The 6,283-nt window shown below is 44.7% G+C and overlaps 1 non-coding gene across 1 annotated transcript; it reads right to left on the reverse strand.

Moving 5' to 3' along the window:
* Positions 1 to 4,777: 4,777 nt before the first annotated feature.
* On the reverse strand, positions 4,778 to 4,861 carry trnap-cgg (transfer RNA proline (anticodon CGG)). Its single transcript is given in 2 exon segments — positions 4,778 to 4,813; positions 4,826 to 4,861. It is a non-coding gene; the product is annotated as a tRNA-Pro (tRNA).
* Between the last annotated feature and the right edge of the window lie 1,422 nt (positions 4,862 to 6,283).

The raw sequence follows: 6,283 nt of genomic DNA on the forward strand, positions 1-6,283 counted from the left end.
CCCCTTTTCCTTTTATCTTATTTTGAAACTGTAAAAGATGGAAATAAAAAAAAGTAATCTTCCTTAAAATATTAACGAAATGTGTCATCTTTAACTTTATGCCTTTTGGAAATCAGGTCATCTTTTATTCGCTTAGATGTTGACAGTAACAGAAATTTTGACCGGGGTGCCCAAACCTTTGAATGCCACCGTATCTTTCCTTCCAATGTGCATCATCGTACCACACGATAATCTATTTGACCAATCTTCTCCCATTCTCCTCAACTCATCTTTGACCTTAAATGTGTTTGAATCTTTTGATTTTTTGAACACGTTGAAGTCAGGCTACCTTTCTTATATTTTCTTTTCTTTAGCCTCGCTTCCTTCTTTCAGAGTGGAGTAACAATCCCAATTTTCCAACCATCAGGATCTATTCTAGAATGTAATGATACGTGAAGGGTTACTATTATTGCCTCGAGAATCTTCAGTTCCCCCTTTTAGAACCCTGGGGTGTAGTCCAACTGGTCCCGTTGACATACAGCTTCAGAGCTTTCAGCTTCACAGGCACCTTCTCCAGAGTCATAACATCCACTCTCACTGATGCCCTCTGACACACGTTCATCGGTGCCATTATGCTGGAGTCTTCCACAGAGCAGAATATTCATTCAGTTCGTCCGTCTTTTCTTTTCCCCCCATTACTGCTTCTTCCGCGTCATTTTCCAGCTTTCTGACATCCACTCTCGCATCCCTTTTATTCTTCATATGTCCGAAAAAATGATATTTTCTCTAATATTAGCCATTTAATTTTTCCTCTCATCAAATTTTGTTTGCTTTCTTTTGTAACTTGAAAGCATCCCAAACCTGTAGCTTCCCACTAATGCTTGCTATGCTATAAGCCCTCACTTTTGCCTTTATGCTGCCTTTACTTTCCAGTATCAGCCACTGTTGCCTCATTCTCCCTATCGAATATTTATTCTTATTTGTGATGCATCTATCCTGCGCCTTTCCAATTGCCCCTAGAACACCAGCCCTGCTGGATCTGCCGTTAACCCTGCTGGTTCCCCTTTCCAATCGACTTGGCCAGCCCTAGACTTAGGTCGCTGTTGTTTTCTGCGAGTGACAGGGTCGAGGACTGTTATCGTCCCTGACGTTATTCTCTGCGAATGACGTGGTCGGGAACTGTTATTGCTGTTGTGTTTCCATGCGAGTGACGGGGTCGAGGATTGTTATCGTCCCTGACTTCTTTCTGCCACTGATGTTTTGGGGGACTGCTATTGTCGCTATTATTATTTTATTGCTCGGGGCGAGGAGACAGTTTGGGGTTTGTGAGATTTGTTTCATTTCCTTTTTCGTGCCGGGGTTGATGTCTGTCCTTACATCAACACCCATGACCTGTCTGGATTCAGTTGTTGTCCGGAGCAGACAAATATCAGAGTTGTATTGTACATGCAGGCTTTGAGAATAATATTAACCGTTTGCACCTTTCTATTCTCCTCACTCGTGCCACTGCAGTTCCACTTACTGCATGGAATACTCATACGTCTAATTTTAGATTCTCGCTCTCAGACTGCAGGATAAAATCGATCACATTACAATCACTGACTCTGAAGCATTCCTGTATACTAATCTACCTGGTCAAAGCACAACACAACACACAATCCGCAACTGTCTTTTCCTAATGGGCTCAACCACAATGTACTCTAAAAAAACCATCCAGTAGGCATTCCCAAACTACCTGAATGTGGAGATCCTACAATGACCATCGTAATATTGCCATTTTCACATGCCTTGTGCATCTCCCGTTGTCATTTGTACTCAACGTCGACTGCTAGAGGCCTGCATATAACTTCCATCTTCTGATCCTATGTTATCTCTCACTAAGGATTTTTTAAAATTTTCTGTACGTCACTATAAATTACAATAAATAAAATAAATAGAAATTTAAAAAAGGGAATTGTTAGTGAGAGTTCATGCGTTCATGTGTTGAGAAATGTCTAAGCTGAGCAGAAAAAGCGGCTCTTAATAAAAATGTGATTTTCTATTTTCAGACTCCTCTACATCCACCACCCCACGCCACACTCCCCCACTCCCCACCCCCGTGGGTAGAAATATGTAGAGGGCATGTTTGGTCTGGTGAAGGTCCTGAATAATGCACCCAGCCTTCTTTTGGCACCGTATTGAGAACATGATATTGGCGAGGCGTGCCCGTCACTACAGCACTCTGCCCCTTCTTTCCATCCTACGCATTCGAGCCCCGCCCCACACCAGACTGTGACGCAACGACTGACAATGCTGTCCAGGTACGCCCACAGAAATGCATTTGATTCTTCGACAGCACTCTAAATCGCATTAATGAACAATTATGACGTCTGCACAGTGACCGCGTCAGCATGTTGGGACCAGGATGGATCCGCTGAGATGTCGACGCCCAGGAACCTGAAGTTATTCACCCAGAAGACCATAAGACCATACGGCAAAGGAGCAGAAGTTGGCCATTCGGCCCATCGAGGTTGCTCCGCCATTTCGTCATGAGCTGATCCAATCTCCCCTTTAGTCCCATTCCCCCGCCTTCTCACCATAACCTTTGATGCCCTGACTACTCAGAAACCTATCAATCTCTGCCTTAAATACACCCAGTGACCCGGCCTCCACTGCCGCCCGTGGCAACAAATTCCATAGTTTCACACTTTTGAACCTCCAGTGAGGATTTGCGTTTGTTCACCTGACGCATTCTCCCTGGAGTACAATTAATTCCCTGGACTTACTAAAATTGATGAGAAGGTTGTTGCTTCGGCTCCACCCAACCAGCATATCCATCTGATGCTGAGACGCCTGGTGTCATTTGAAACGGGATTGCCTGCAGAGTCAACGTAAACGATGTGTTCCTCCAAGTTCCGAGTGCAGCATGGGTAGCAGGGAAAGTCACCGCCTCCTCGATGCTTCACCCGTCCCAGTCATTGATCAGCAGTACAGTCAACGCAATGGCTTTTCTTCCGGGCCACCCGGTGTGAGTGACTGTGTGTAATCAGTCCTTGGTCGTTGCTGAAATGGTTCAGTGTCTACAGAATGGAGCAGCGAGTGGCGTCACGGAGAACGACACTCTTCAGAAAGGGTTTGCACATTTCAATGCAAACTCAGGATGGGCTGAGACTGTCACTTTCACGTGATTGGTTTCAGCTCGGTATGTTGTCAGACATTCCTGGTATTCGTCTCAGGGTTGGCTTATAATTAGTGATCACATCCACAGACTCCAAACAGAACACAACCTAGTCGCGGTGTGAAGGCTTGCCTTGCTCAGTAACCTGGAGAGCGAAGCTGGCTGGAGTTAGGAGTTGATGTTTTGACTCTTGGTAGGGTCACTCAAGCCAAACAGGTCAAATGGTGGAGGGCAGACTGAGAGTGTTCCCCCGCTCCCACAATTTCCAGGGTTCAGCTCAGAGATAACAAGCCGAACTGGTCAACGAAAACTTCAGTGAAACATACGTCTACATATGTATCCGCCGGTATTTCTGAATCGCTACCCGGGACTTGGCAGGCAATTACGCAAACCGAGAGGACGCTACAGACACGATGAATGAATCCCTGAACGTCGCCGACTGACAGGGATGAAGGATCTTCAGCGCGGCCCCGAAAAGCCAGCGGCGAGACTGGCAGTAAGTTATGAAATTAGTCAGCTCCGCCCTAGGGACAGGCCTCCGTTGTGTCCAGAACATCTTCATGTAGCGGTGCCTCAGAAAGGTGGCGACCGTCATTAAGGACTTCATCACCCAGGACATTCCTCTTCTCACTGTTACCATCAGGAAGGAGGTACAGAAGCCTAAAGCCACACACTCAGCGATTCAGGAACCAGTTCTTCCCCTCTGTCATCCAATGTCTAAATGGACATTGAACCTATGAACACTGCATCACTCTTTTATCTGTTTTGCTCTATTTTTAATTTAACAATTTTACTGTAATTGAATGTTTGATTGATTTTTACTTCTATATTTATCATGTATTGATTGTACTGCTGCCGCTAATTTAACAGATTTCTCCACATACGTCCCAAGTATTAAACCCGAATCTGATTCTGATTTTGAAGTAAGTCACATCCGTAAGACAGATGTTGGTGAAGATCAGAACTGGGAATCTCAATCTGGATCAGCAGAAAATGAGCTCAGTGGTAAAATTCCAGCTCTCGAAATCCCAAGCGTTTGGCACAACAATGTGACCGGAGTGAGTGGTTTCGCTTGTCACCTAATTTCTGCCCGCACCGAATCGCAACGCTATGGAGTGCATAATATTCTATGCAAGTTAGAGGCACTTGTGTCCTGGTGGGGAAAAGGGAAGAGTTTAAACTATATAAGTTCACTTGCCAGTTTCTTGTTCTTCCACATGAATGTCTACAGCGCTCATCAACATGCAGACCCATCGTTTTCCAAAGACTGCTGCGCTGTTTCCATTTCACACGTATTTCCACAACAGAGTGTAACAGCAACACAGTCTCCCAACTCCTACACTGACCTCCTGAGGCCAGCGTGCCGAACACCTTTCCCACAGTCTCTCTGCACATGAGACGGGTTTCAGCAAACTATGTCCTTCTACGACTCTCTCTCCCTGCTGATTTCACTCCCCGGTGCTCTATCATTCCTCGAATAAATACTCAGCTGGTTTGACATTCCAAAATGTGACACCTCAAACTTACCTGCCCTGAAAACTATTTCCAATTCCTTCTTCAGTGTTTCTGAATGATATAGCCAATTATCTCGTGCGTCAATACAAAAACTGTGAAGCAAATCGCTGATAATATCCAATAACGGGGCTCGTCCGGGATTTGAACCCGGGACCTCTCACATATGCTTTTCCACCCGAAGCGAGAATCATACCACTAGACCAACGAGCCTACACTCGCAGATTGTGTCACAACTGAACTCCGAAGGCATTTAAAGTTAATTGGTGGAAAACCTGTTGTCCTTTCCGTTGTTGAGAGCAGAGCCTGATGTCGAAATATGTTGGGCCCATATTCCTTTGAGATTACAAGAGTATTCGTTACTTGCTTCAGTCGAAATAAAAATATAACGGACCCTGATGTAGTGCATGTCAGAATGCGTTTGCCAATGGAAAGGACCCAAACAAGGGACGTATGTTTAAAAATGAATTGCGAGCGTATTTTTCTTGCATAGGGTGATGTTCATCGGCAATTCCCTGCCTCGGTAGCTGGTAGAAGCTGGATAATTAGAATGATTTCTGGCAGGTGTACCATGAACAGCGGAGACGTTTGATAAATGGCAGACAATAACAACTGACACCAGGATGAATTTTCACACGTGGACTGTACTCTTTTCCAGAGAAGCTGCCTGACCTTCTGAGTTCCTCCAGTATGTTGTGTGTGTCTCACATTCTGCTCAGTTAGTCTGATTATCCTTTCAATGACAAGCATTGTTCCGTCACGTGACCTTCCAACTTATGTCGCGTCACCTTCCAACTTTACTATCTGTATTTACCTCTTTCCGGTGCATCTAAGTCGAAACTCACAAGAGGATTCCCATTCAAACTGCACAACCAATCATCCACATTCCCCCACTCCACGTCGAGTATGATTGCCATCGCCGATGACATCACCACATTGCTGTTTAGGTAAAAACTGGTATGGAGTTGGAATGAGAGAGAGTGTGTGGTGGGTGATTCATATCTTTCTGACAGTCGAGGGGAAAACGAGAAGATCATGAAAGACAACAGGATGGAGACATTTGCTGAATGACAGAAACTTTCCTTCAGCCATACTGGCTGTAAAATAAAGAACACAAAGAACGAAAGAGAGTAAGAATGCCGAACTCTCATGGATGGGATTGGAAACTACCTCTCCAGTGGAAACGGCAATCTTAACACAAAGCCTTAGACCACTAATCTATCCCGGCCATGGTGGTGAAATTATGGTTAACTTCATTACTGTAGCCAATCAAAGGATTAATGTGCTTTCAAGTTTCCGGGGATGGGGTAGTAGAAAAGAAACTTTTTTTTTCAGCTTGCTGCTGCTGTTTAGAGGGAAGTGTTGTTTCTTTTGACAGAGAAGCTGAGAATAGAATCAAATGGACTTGGTGCGTGAAGATAGGTTTAGACTGATTTAGGATTGTGGTCAGAGAAGACGAGATGTTTTGAAAGGTCCTGCCGACGGTGTTGACTACTGTGTTATTCAACATGAATACTACCGACGGTATTAACGAATTTTACACAACTAGTCCCGGCATGTGGTGTAATCATCTGATACATTATCGTTGATTAAAATACGCTCAATCAACTGAAATCTCAGTTTCACCGAGGGACA

This window comes from Hemitrygon akajei, unplaced genomic scaffold, assembly GCF_048418815.1.
Source record: "Hemitrygon akajei unplaced genomic scaffold, sHemAka1.3 Scf000089, whole genome shotgun sequence".
NCBI lineage: Eukaryota > Metazoa > Chordata > Chondrichthyes > Myliobatiformes > Dasyatidae > Hemitrygon > Hemitrygon akajei.